The sequence below is a fragment of the Girardinichthys multiradiatus genome, chromosome 4 (assembly GCF_021462225.1).
Source record: "Girardinichthys multiradiatus isolate DD_20200921_A chromosome 4, DD_fGirMul_XY1, whole genome shotgun sequence".
Taxonomy (NCBI): Eukaryota; Metazoa; Chordata; class Actinopteri; order Cyprinodontiformes; family Goodeidae; genus Girardinichthys; species Girardinichthys multiradiatus.
This window is the reverse complement of record NC_061797.1, coordinates 29,961,013-29,974,179: the sequence shown is the minus strand read 5'-3', so window position 1 is coordinate 29,974,179 and position 13,167 is coordinate 29,961,013. Positions and strand designations below refer to the sequence as shown.

Here is a 13,167-nt window from a genome sequence, read left to right as displayed (position 1 = left end):
ACTTCGATACAGAAATACTTGGAGTCACTGTAGTGATGAAAAATAAAACCCCCCTTCAACCTCAGTTTTTTAGCAGACACCTGGAGGTTTTCAGTCAAAACTGTATGGTATTTAGAACTATTCATGATATTGACTTTAACATTAAAATGCAGTTTTGTCTGAGAAAAGTAACCCCAGGTTATGATGCAGCCACCACCATATTTATTTGAATATGTTTCTAAAAAAGTTCAGTTGTTTTTGTGCCAAACCTGGATCTCATCACACCATAAGCCAACCAAGGTTTTGGGATATTTTAGCCAAGCCTGGATGTTTTCTTTAAGGAAAAGCTTCTTTCAACCTTACTTCTTGGTGCAGAAATATGGAGAATAGAGAAGACTATCGCTACATGTAGAGCACATCCAACACCAGAAATTCATGGTTGGTCATCAGTGTTGCTGTCGATTCTTGGCAGCCTCCCTGGCTAGTCTCTGTCTTTTTATCAGTTACATAGAAACGTCCAGTTTGTTGTTGCATATTTTCTACAATTATTGCTGACTTTTCCTGTTACAGATAGTTATCATGCTGTGGATTTTTTTGTACTTTTCTCTTGACAACTTTGTTGAATGAGATTCTTTTGAACATTCTACTATTTTAGGTTATCTAACAACTATTTCCATCATGGGAGAGGAGGTGGTGGAGGAGTTTAAATACCTTGGTGTTCACCTGGACAACAGACTGGAGTGGAGATGCAACTGTGAAGCCATCTACAAGAAGGGACAGAGCAGACTGTACTTCTTGAGGAAGCTTAGGTCCTTTGGTGTTTGCAGCAAGATGCTGCATATCTTCTATAAGTCTGTTGTGGAAAGTGTGATCTCTTCTACCATCATCTCCTGGGGAAGCAGCATCAGAGCCAGGGACTTAAAAAAAAGCTCAACAAGCTGATAAAGAAGGCTGGTTCTGTTCTGGGGACTCCTCTGGAACCTCTGGAGATCATTGTGGAAAGACGGATTCTTCATAAAATGAAGAACATTATGGAGAACCCTGAGCATCCTCTTTATGAGACTGTCCTACAACAACAGTGTCTTCAGTCAGAGGTTTCTTCAGATCTGCTGTAAGACGGAGCGCTACAGGAGATCCTTCCTGCCCACAGCCATCAGCATCTACAACGGCTCTTTGAGGAAACCTTCATAATATGAGCTATAACAACATTTAATTTCCGTTTGATATTAATAAAGTATTTTTGAATTTGAATTTGAATTGAATTGAATTGAATTTGTAACCCCTCTGCAAACTGGGACTTTAGCTAAAGGATGCACATATGCAAATATCAGGAAAATAAGGAAAGCTACACTTTATTTATGGAAAATTTGATTATTTGCAATTAGGTGGAGGTGAACTTAAGAAGATAGAAATTAAATGAAACGATGCTTCAATAAAGTTAAAGATGTGCACACTTATGCAACAAAGTTATACCAGCTTTTATTTTTTATATTTTTTGTGCTTGGATTTCTACTCTTCTTTTTTAATTTTTGTTATTCTGTGTTTTATGGGTGATGTGCTTTCTGTATTTTTGCCACTGCACTTATGTTTAAATAAGACCTAAAGTAAATTTGTTCTGTACATACCAAAATATTTTAGAAAGTATGCAGACTGAACACTAGAGGGCAGTATACTATTGCTGAACATCTGAGCTCAGTTATGCACAATACAAAATCATAGAAAATCAAATAGGTTCTGTGCAACGTGTAGCCTAATCATACTGGCTTCAAATAAGATATGTTGGCAGCTGCAGGTAGAGTAAGTATGCTGGAAAAAAACAGAAGAGATGTTGCAGTTTAAAATAGATTTTTTTTAAAGTGTATTTACTACATTTTGCATTAGAAACCTAAACTAGCTGGCTTATTACCCTACTCGATCATACATGTAGGGTAGGTAGAGAAATGTGAATTTAATTTATGTAGGCCTATTGCTTTTAAGCATTTTGCATCATATATAGCACAGTGCCCCCTTGAACATCTATACCTTACAACTGAAGGGTTCAATGTCTTTTTGGGGGGATTTTATGTGTTAGATCAACACAAAATCTTCCATAATTGTGAAGTGAAAGGAACAATTTTCAAAAACGTATACTTATAAAAACCTCAAAGGTGTTAACTGCATTTGTTACTAGCCTCCTTGAATCCATATTTTGTAGATTACAACTGGAGGTCTGTGGTGTATGCACACCTAGAGACTTAGATTTTGCCCATTCTTTCTTTATTCTTGCATAATAGGCCAGTCAGAATAGATGGAGAACATACATTTTGAAATCCAAAAGCGGATTCCCCCTCCTGAGCAGTGAATCTGTGCAGCTCCTTCAGAGTTACCATGGCCATAGAGGTTGCTCCTCCGAGTAATGCTCTTACCCAGGTAGGTTTTTACTTGTGGTGTGTTCTCTCCAATTTTAGATGATGGATTGAGCAGTGCTCCACAATAAGTTAAAAACTGGTAATATTGTTTTATGACCCAATCCTACTTTAACCTTCTCCACCCTGACATATCTGTAGTGTTCCTTGATCTTCTGAGGCCTTCATAGAGCAGCTGGATTTACAATTAGATTAAATTACACACGGGGACTTTTTTATGCACTTGTTTACACCTAATTTTCTTGAGCATAATCAGAGTAACATTTTGAGAACCATATATAATTTTCTTTAAAAGTATGCCCTTCATTTTACTGTATCACATAAAATCCCAATAAAATACATTGAGGTTTGTGCTAGTAAGATGCATGTGAAAAAGGTCAAGGGGAAAGGGTTACTTTTACAAGCCACTGTTCTTTAGCTATTACATAAAACACTTTCTGGGATCTGACTGTAGCCATTATAAAGTTTGAAGAGTTACACCCTGAGATCAGACTGGGCTGGTCTGAGCTGCATGTCCTGCCACTTGACATTTGTATCTAAACCATTAGAACCTGCATGTCTATGCAGGACTGTGAGGACAAATTAAACACTTTTTATATTAATCTTAGGAATAAGTAGTGTTGAAATAAGCTTCCCTGAAAGCAGCTGATAGATAGATAGATAGATAGATAGATAGATAGATAGATAGATAGATAGATAGATAGATAGATAGATAGATAGATAGATAGATAGATAGATAGATAGATAGATAGATAGATAGATAGATAGATAGATAGATAGATAGATAGATAGATAGATAGATAGATAGATAGATAGATAGATAGATAGATAGATAGATAGATAGATAGATAGATAGATAGATAGATAGATATCCTTCAACTGACCCTAATGTACCTCTAAAATGTAAAAAAAAAACATGAACAAACGTCTCTATATTACCGCTAGGTGGCAACATATTCTGAGAATCCATTGTGGCCCAGTATGGGGTACTTCATCACCTTCTTTGGTTGCATTAAGCTTATGAAGACATCGTTTTAAATCTGTAGAGCTCAGCACTTAAACACGAATAGTAAAATATTGCATGTTTTTGATTTAAACAAAACATTTATTTTATTTCGTCAAATAAGGAGGATTGGATATTCTTTTGGATAATCTGTTTAATGTTCATTTAATTAGTTAACTTGCATGTGACCATTGTTACATATTTCCAATATTCCCCGCCAACGCAGCTCCAAAACACGCGTCGACGCACACAGGAGCTTCTTTTCCATTGGTTGTGTTCAACCTACCGTCTGTGTGGCGTCAGCAAAGGGAGGAGGAAGTGTTGAGGGAAAAAAGCCAGCAGGGAGGTGAGAAGGGGCCACTGTGAGTCTGCCAGGGGGGCACATCTCAGCCTCAGGACCGGAGACCACAGCGCGCGTTTGGACACGGGGCGGATGATAAGGTTCGCCGTCCCCACGGAGCATCCCGCGTCTCTGTCGGAAACCAGAGCCTTCTGATGTGGACACAGGAGCGGAAAGATGTCTCATCCACAGCCCCATCGTGGAGCCGCGCCGCAGATGCTGAGGGGGGGATTTATCGATCTGATCCACGCCGGGTCTCACCTGTTTGTCAAAGCAGGTGTGGACAGAAACTGGCGGCTGAAGGAGCGCCCTGTGGATGTTGTAATATCCTGGACGCAAAGGACGCATCTGCAAACCGTGAAAAGTAAGCCATTTCGATTTTGTGCTGTTTATTTTTTTCACTCATTTAAACTGATGTTGGCATCTTTAAATTATGTATTTTACTCTCAGATGAATCTATTTGAATAATGTTTAACAAACTATTCACTCACTGGGAATGTGTATCTTTTCTGTTTTTGTTTTGGCTCTGATATTGAAGTTGTGGTGTGTCCTGTTTAACAAAGACAACGTTGGACAATTTAATGAAACCTAGCAGGCCCTTTGTGTTTTATTACTCTCTGCCACACTCTGTCAATAAAGCCAACTTTCCACCAAGAGTCTGGCAAAATATAAAAGTAACTTATGTTCAGTTTAAAAAGTACAACAGCTACATTGAGGCCTGTTGAGGAAATTTAAGTAAAGAAACATTGACAGTAATTTGCTGATATTGGTCAGTGTTTTTACTCTGTTATGCAAAGAAAGTGACGCAGCTGCCGTCATAGCAGCTATTCCCCAATTAAAACACCTGACGTCAGACGCTCTGACCTAAAGAAGCGTGAGATCACTAAGATGTTAATTTGAGTTTAGTTTGTAATCTAAATATGTGCTGGACCATGACTGTGCATTAAAGCTGGGGAACATTTTTTTAGTATGAAAGGTTCATATATCTACGAAACAATGAGGCCTCAAATGAAATGCCATTTTGGAAGTTAGATAAAGGTGACAAAAACATTAGAAAGTATTTTATTTCAAATCATTGTAAAGCATTGTTTAAACAGGATTAATTGTTGGAATTCAACTTTGATGAAACAACATCATGTGTGAATGATTTGAGATTTTATTTGAATGGTTTAGGAGGCAGCACAAAATCTAAAACCAGCCACTATGTCCGTCTTCTTTAAAACAGTAATTATGTTGAAAATGAGATTTTCACCAATACTTTGGGTTTTTCTCTCTTTTAATTTTTATGCAAAATTACACCTTGCAGGAAGAAACCTATATTAATGTCAGTCATTCTGTGATATTCCCAGGAAGCCTCAGATTGTCTAGCTTGCTGCTCTGACAAATGAGGAGCCTGTTCCTGTCTTTGGTTATCTAGCTGTATGAGTGTAAACTCTTCATCATAAAGCTAGATAACCGAAAGCAGGAATGACCTCCAAGTCCTCGGGCCTCCTGCACATGTGAGAGGAAACCTGAAAAAAGAAAGAAGCAGGACATGATGTGTTTTCAGGTAGGTTATAATTTCTAATGCTCCTAAATAAATGTTTTTGATTGTTCAATTCTGACTGAGATGTGGAAGCTCTGAGTTTGACTTTGTCATTTATTGTCCTTATGTGACAGTTTATTGAGGGTCATTGGTTTATTTTTTAGCTTTAACAGGGAAATAAAATGACATTTTTTGGTGTTGAAAATTTTACATTTTATTTATATGTTTTATGCGTCTTTTATTAATAATTTATTTTATTCTACACTCGCATCAAACAGATTTTTTAATCAGCAGAATTTCCCCAAATGCAAGCGAAAACACAAGTACAGTACAGAATACTACATTACATTCCTCCCTAACTGAGAGGCCTCCATCGGGGGACACACAGCGAGTTGTAAAGAGTCTGTGAGAAGTCAGCCTCCATCGCTGTGAGGAATCCCCCAGGCTGTATATTTCTGAGTCATCCTGACCTCCCTGCTGCCTTTAAAATTATTGTGCTGGTATAAACCAACGAGGAAGGCTTTTGGTTCATGATTATCTTCCATTAGAGCCTGATGCACTAGGTTTCTCCTGCGGCATGATCTCCCTCACTGGAGACTTCAGCTTTCTACTGTTTATTAAAGTCACATTTCTGGGGCCTCTGAAAGGCCAATCTGTGAGTCACTTCATAACTATTACTGTAGACAGAACAAGAAGTGACAAAGCTGTTATTTTGATGTGACATTTTGATCATGTGATTCTTCCCCCAACATCCCTGTGGTTTTTCCTCTCAAAATGTTTACAGCAATTTTACTGATTAATGTGATTAATCTATTCAAATCTGCATTCCGTTGATGTTTTAAACAATGGTAAATGAATAATACATATGCAGTAAAATACGTTAAAGTTTATGGATGTAATGTGACAAAACATGAAAAGGTTTAAGGAGTATCATGCATGCAAGGCATTATACCCTTATGTTACTGATAAACAACTAAAGAAAGAAAGAAAGAAGCTCATGTTAGTATAAAAATCGATTTAATAAAATATTTATATATAAATCAACAAGACATTCCGTTCCTGAATATTTTTGAAACAATTGTCTGTTCAAATTGCACTGCTTCCTTTTTGCTTCACATTAGCCACAAATGTGAAATTATTCTTTTGAAAAGCAGGAGAAAAATCTCCTCCTGAAAACTGAAACAAACGGAGGCCAAAATGGCAACATCTTTAGTTTCTACCCCTTCTTCTAGTCGTTGATGGGTTTCCTATTTCTAGGTGTTGTTTTGTTCTTTGTCAGTTTTGTTTTTTTTAGCATTTCTTTGAGTTTTTTTCATAGAAGAATGGAGGTGGAAAGAAACATTTTTTATTTTTTTTTATTTCACACAGTTGCTTTAAAAGTTACACTAGATCTCTTTATTTTGCCTGTATTTAAATTTACAGTAATCAGATCTCATCAAGTGTGGATTAAAAACTACTTCCCCCCTTTTAGTTGCAACCTTATTTTCAACATATACTATTTTTTTCTGATCATGATGTTTTCTTATAAATAACAAATACACAGTACACTTAAAGCGATTTCTACTAGCTGACCTAAAAAACATGATTTCAGGGAGATGAAGAACAGCATGATTCTACAAAGTGAGTGCTGTAAACAAAGACGACGTCCTCGTTATTCTGCTTTGGACACTGTAACCTGCAGATATTGAAGCAGTCTGCTGAGGTGGAGATTCTGACCGCAGGACTGCGCCTCTTTCAGCCCGTTTATGTGACGCAGATCTGTGGGTTTTTCCTGCAGATCCCAGCGTGAAGGAGAAAACGCTGCCAGAACAAAAAACGGGAGTGCTTGACAACGATGTAAAATAGAGGAAACAATCACGCAACTCCAGCCGATAATGAAAAGGACGCAGGCAAGCTGGGCGTATTAACATAATTGCACAGAAACTGGGAGCAGGCCTGTTTAAAGGCGCAGCAGCAGCGGCAGCTCTGCAACATTACCAATCACAGAGCTTCATTCTCAAAGCGTTACACTCACATTCATTGCAGATTATTTTTTATTTAGTTGTGAAGGTACAGCCTGTCTTCAGTGCAATAATTGTACTTTTTAAAAAAAATAATGATTCTGATATAGTTAATTTTAACTGCTTGGAAAACAATAGAGGGACTGTTCCTTTATTAGGAAGCTGACTGTAATTAGACATGCAGCTCCGGGGAGGGCTTAGAGCAAAGCTGGTAATTGCATATAAGCAATGCACACATACCTGCCTCCTAATGAGGTATTTAATCAATTAAAGTGTAGACGTTGTCAATATTTATTCTAACGTCATCTTTATAATTTTTCTTAGGTAATCTTATAAAATTCCAAAACATTGGGTTTTGAGGAGTACAAAATGCTCTCCACCTTAAATTGCACCCGCAGCTTCCACTGAGTGATCTGGGTCGGTGTTTTGCGCTGCAGCTGCAGGAGACCTGTTGGCCTGTAGGTAAACACACTGTCCAGGGTCCACATTATAATTCTGGTCCTGGCTTCTTGCCACAATGACTGCTTTTGTGAAAGGAACACTTGACAAAGGTCTGCCACTTCTTCTTTCCAAGTGTGTGTGTGTGTGTGTGTGTGTGTGTGTGAGCGTGAGCGAGAGAGAGGCTGGTACAGTAAATGCCAGGCCCAGAGGTGGGAACGACAGGCCAGACCAGACAGTAGCAGATGCCTGCATTAGAGCAGCAGCAGCAGTCAGAGCAGCTCATGGAAAGTTGTTCCTTTGTGTTCCTACCACTGACTCTTTGACCATGTGTATGAATGTGAAGAAATGTGGTGTTTTATGTCAGAGGTACTGAAACAGAACATGTCCAGTGTGTGACATGTTTGTGCTGTGTGAAAAAAGGCACCTTCCTTAACATATTAGTTTTTTTATTACATTAACTTTTATTGCAGTAATTTATTCATATTCGTATTATGTTGATAAATCTTTCACTAAAGTCTTTACTTCTAGCAGTCACTTGGTGAGCAGTAATACATCTCAGAAAAGTGTTAACTTGGATCTCACAACTTATTATTTTTCAGAAAGCTTTAATTTTATTGCAGCAACCCAGAGTTTGTTAGCCTTTTAAATTAGGTGTATTTTCATATGCATTGCACAGATCAGACTGTGACTGTTTCTGAACAATTGTTAAGGTGATGATTCCACAGCAGGATGTTTGTGGTCCAAATAAGACCACCAGTCTGAAAATTTCTAAAGGCAGCACTCTTCACCTCTCCTTTTTCCCAAAGGGTACGACAGCTGTGATCCTGTCTTAATCTGGGGATAAACATGATTATCCTGCTATGGCTTGTTCTTGGCTTTGTAGCAGCGACAGGGGACCTTTGAGAACACCAGTTTTCCCATGTTTGAGTAGACCTGATCAGCTAAGACCCCTCGTGTGGACCAGTCTTCCATCAGGAGCTTTGAACAAGGGCAAACAAGCAGTACTGCATCTGCAGAGACATACAGATAATAAACCATCACTTCTAAAAGCATTTATCGCCATAGATCCTCATTTGATTTTGCTAATAATACAGAATGCATTTCTTTGGAGTGTTCAATATATTTTGCACCTTTTGTAAAAAGTAATTTCCATTTAAATTGTTTTACTAATTATAATAAAAATATATTTTTCTTATTTTTTGAAAGAAAAAACACAAGAGGGTAGTTTGTTTCCTATCCAGTAAATGGAAATAAAAATAATTAAGTGGGAGGAGTGCAAAATCGATAAATAAGTCATCAGAAAGTGGAATTTGCTATTATGCAAATTGCTAGATTTACAGTACATAAAACATATCTTTACCAAGTGAAAAACTATGAAATCACATTTTTAAGGGATATCAACACCAGGGAATGATAAACATATAAATGTAGAAATTACATTTTAATGGCAGCCCATTAAAAAGGTTCATTTTAAATATATTGTTCGTTTTTGTGTAACCAAAAGCCCAACTAAGGAAAATAGCTTAGTCTACAAATGTTAAAGTAAAATATTAAATTGAGTAAAATGGTGATCATTGGCACAAAACATCCTTAAATGACACAGATTTTTCTATTTATTTTTTAATTTTTAGGAAAGTCTCAGAAAAAAAAGTGATGAAGAATTTTAATTCATTCAGAAATACAGAATTTGGCCAAACTGTATGCCACATTATAAGCATTTTTATAAGCATTTTTAATGAGAGTAAATGGCATACAGAATGTCCTTATGGACACAAATTACTCCATTTAGTTTGAAAGGCAAATAAAAGTATTTAAGGGATAAAACAACAAAAAAATAAAAAATTAGAAATCAACAAAAAATACACAGCTTGCCCAAACCTTATGCAATTTGAATCAAAGTTATGCCAAAATAAAATAAAAAAACAGTTTTTATGTGTTTTAATTCTAATTGTTTCTGTTACTGTTTTATAAATTAAACTAATTGTTCATTCACAATATAAAAGCAATCATTTGCATTCATAACATTGAAAGTATTTCATTTAGAGAGAAAATTTCCCAGGAGTAGATTTCCATTTCAACCCGCCAGTCGTTCATTATGACAGTCAAGTTCAAGTTCAGAGGGGCAGAAACGTCTCGACTCCTCAGCCACTGCTGTCCTAACACTCCCCTCCTTCTGCACTCTGCGATGACTCCATGGCGTTACCATGACACAGAGGCTGTGGTGTTGTTATGGCAGCAGGCTGAACGGCCCAGCTATGTGCTGGTGAAAAGGACAGCCTGTCAGAGAGACCAAGAGAGACTCAGGACCCCCACCCCATCCCAACCCAACAGCTGGGCACAGTCCCCCACCTCCCTGCCACCTCCTCTTAGAGCTACCCACCCTCAGGCTTTTCAACACCCTCAGGCTTTTCAAACAGCACCCAGACCCTGGGAACAACTAAACATTTCACATTCATCATTCTCACACACACACACACCCTTCTCAACCTGCTCCTAAATCAACTATTTGTCCCTAAAATCCAGACCCTAATGTAATGTCACACTCCACCTTCAGCCACAACACTCCCACACACCAAAATCCTCTTTGTCTTTTCTTTCTACCCACCTGCGCTCTGTAATAAATATTTCAAATTCGAAACACAAAATTGGAACAAGGTCCATATTTACGTGAGTTTACAATCCCACTCTCTCTTTGTGTGTGTACGTGTGTGTGTGTGTGTGTGTGTGTGTCTGTGTGTGTGTGTCTGTGTGTGTGTTTGTGGGAGCAAGAGAGATTTAGTTGAGCTCTCATTCAAGTTTGAGCTTGAAAGGTTGGACATTTGCATAAACTGCATGCTGTCTGAGGGGATAGGGGGTGATGTGGCTCTGAGAAAAGATATGAGAGAACATGGAAAAGAAAAGGGGGGGGGACAGCAGAATCCTCCATTGTGAATCTGAAGAAGAAAGAGAGGGTTTGAATAAGAGAGAGGGTGAAAATTGGCAGAGAAAGAGCCTTACCATGTCCCCCAATAGGATTAAAATGTCCAGGACCCTTTTTTTACTTATAATTTGGTGAATCTGGAAGCCGCATGGCTGCATGGCCTGGGAGTCAAACAGCCAGCACTCATAAGAACTGACAGAAGTTACCTGTAAACTATGCAACTGTTGTTCACATCATGTAACTTACTTCTGCGTGTTTGCAAAAGAATATTATTCCAACTAATTTAAATGTTTTGCATTAACAATTATATTCTCTCTTTTTTTGTAGCGAGGCTCAGTCCACCAATGCTTCTGAGAGGGAGAATTGGCAGATCTTCTACCAGCATGTTGGAATCAGACACTGGGTGTAAAAGGATAGTGACAGCTTGTCTGAAAATGAAGGACACGCTGTACCCAGATTGAACAGTTCACACTAACTATACGACATAAAGACTTTGCAATACTTGTGGAGTTAGTAAAGTGTATTTCTCATGTGAAAAGAGACAATATAGGTTTAGGGCTGTAAAATCCTGTCTGAAAACTTGATCTCTGTTCAGAATAAACAATAACTATTACATTAGAGTTGATCTTTATTTAAATTACGTCAGGTAGAGGAAAACTGTTAAAATTTAAGCTCCACTCGATGTTTTTTTTAATCTTTTTATATTTATTTATGATGCTGAAAATGTGAAAATGCTGATAAGTGATTTTTTATGTAAGCTGTTTACTCATATTCTCAATAAAATATGCCAAATGTACAAATGGAGTTGTGGTTATTAATGGGTTTACAGGCATAATGAAGCTGATTTGTGTCAGCACCTTGGACAGAGGCAAACAGAAAACCATCACAGGATTTGAGCCAAAGAGCGCAAATGATTATTGACAACAAAGCAAGAAATGGTGGAAAAAATGTTCCTCTCAAGGTGTGTGAAGGCATTTTTTAACATCACTGAGAATGATTCAAATGCAAGAATTCAATTCAATTCAGTTTTATTTATATAGCGCCAATTCACAACACATGTTGTCTCAAGGCACTTCACAACAGTCTGGTACATACATTCCAATTAACCCTAACAATTGAATCAAATGTAACAGTTGAAAAGAGCCCATTCAAGTGTTACAGACCTCTTTCTATGGTCACATCTGCACTGATATGAATAAAAAACATTCTAATTTCTACCGGTAAATGTAACCTGGAAGGAACTCTGTGACCGCTCTGGTAGTGGTCTTTAACTTGTCACTCCTTCATGTCCAGACAGTTATTATTCTGCTGCTGGTCTGAGGGTCTTGACCTTTTAGTCTGCTGAGACAGACGTTGACCTGAGACAAGCCAACAGACACGTGCGTTTCAGACTGACCTCTTTTATATTCTGCCTCAGTTGCAACTCCTGATGCAGAGTTATGGTGTACTAATAAAATTAGGCTGTCAAGCTCTAAAACAAAACAGGTGACTTCGTTATAGCACCTTGTAGGTTTTAAGCTTTCAGTAGCTCCTAATGAAGAAATAAATTACTCTATAATTTAAGAGTCAAATCTGAATAGGCACTGTTTTTCTTTGATTTAAGTTGGTGTTTTTGAATTTGTTTATGATTTCTTTCTCATCATGTTTCTTTAGGTTAGAGCTACAGATCACACAACCTGTGGCTCATGAGAGCATAATATGTAGGCTGCAGGTCTTCTCCATCCAGCAGAGATCCAATGTTCTTGCTAGTGTAAGGAGTATATGAGGAGATTTACCATGAGGCACACCAGAGTTTAACTAATTGTATTAAATTTAACAACTTCTGCACGTCCCATGTGTCCCTCTGGAAGTAGGAAGTGAGATGTTACAGAGAAGTCGCTCATGAATGACGAGCAGGCCGCTGCAGAGCAGGCTTGTGTCTGCGGATGGCGGCTGAGGATTTTTCGGTCATTTATATCTTCCAACTGAGTGAGCTTTATGTCTTGTTCTCTGCGTTTGCATGACAATAGAATCAGGTCCTGTGAACTTCCCCAACCTATTGACCCCGCTCCATAGACATGAATAGCTCTGCTTTGAGGCTTCCCAGCCTCTCAAGCAGGCTTTAACCATGTCTTAAGTCCCAATCATGGTAATTTAATATATCTTAAGCTTCTGGCTGTCGGGCTAGAGCCCCTCCACAGTTTGTTTTGGGCATTTTCTGCTTCTCACCTCATCAGCATGTCCCAACGCTAAATTCAAGAGGTTGCTGCAGTACTACAAGTCCCCTTCTGACAACTCAAATACTTAGGAAATGTTTTTTTCCCATCAGTCTTTTTAAACTGAAAATGTGGGGCAATCTTATAAAGGTAAAGGATTGCGCAAAAATCATGAAGCTGATTGTCAATTTATAAGCATGGGCATACCACATGTATTGAGGTCAGATATACAAACTGTCATTTATTTTAAGAACAAAATGATGTTGGGTTTGGAAAACAGATCAATGTTGTCTACATTTTCGGAAAAATAGGATGTAATTATCTATACCCTTTTTAATAATCAATGTAAACATGTTGAT

General features: G+C 37.9%; 1 long non-coding RNA gene across 2 annotated transcripts; it reads left to right on the top strand.

Annotated features, from left to right (window-relative positions):
* Nucleotides 1-5,283: 5,283 nt before the first annotated feature.
* Nucleotides 5,284-11,409, top strand: LOC124866924. 2 transcript variants are annotated; one of them, XR_007037951.1, is made up of 2 exons: nt 5,284-7,710; nt 7,827-11,409. It is a non-coding gene; the product is annotated as an uncharacterized LOC124866924 (long non-coding RNA). The 2 variants fall into 2 exon arrangements; XR_007037952.1 differs by having other exon boundaries at nt 5,284-7,714.
* Nucleotides 11,410-13,167: the final 1,758 nt, after the last annotated feature.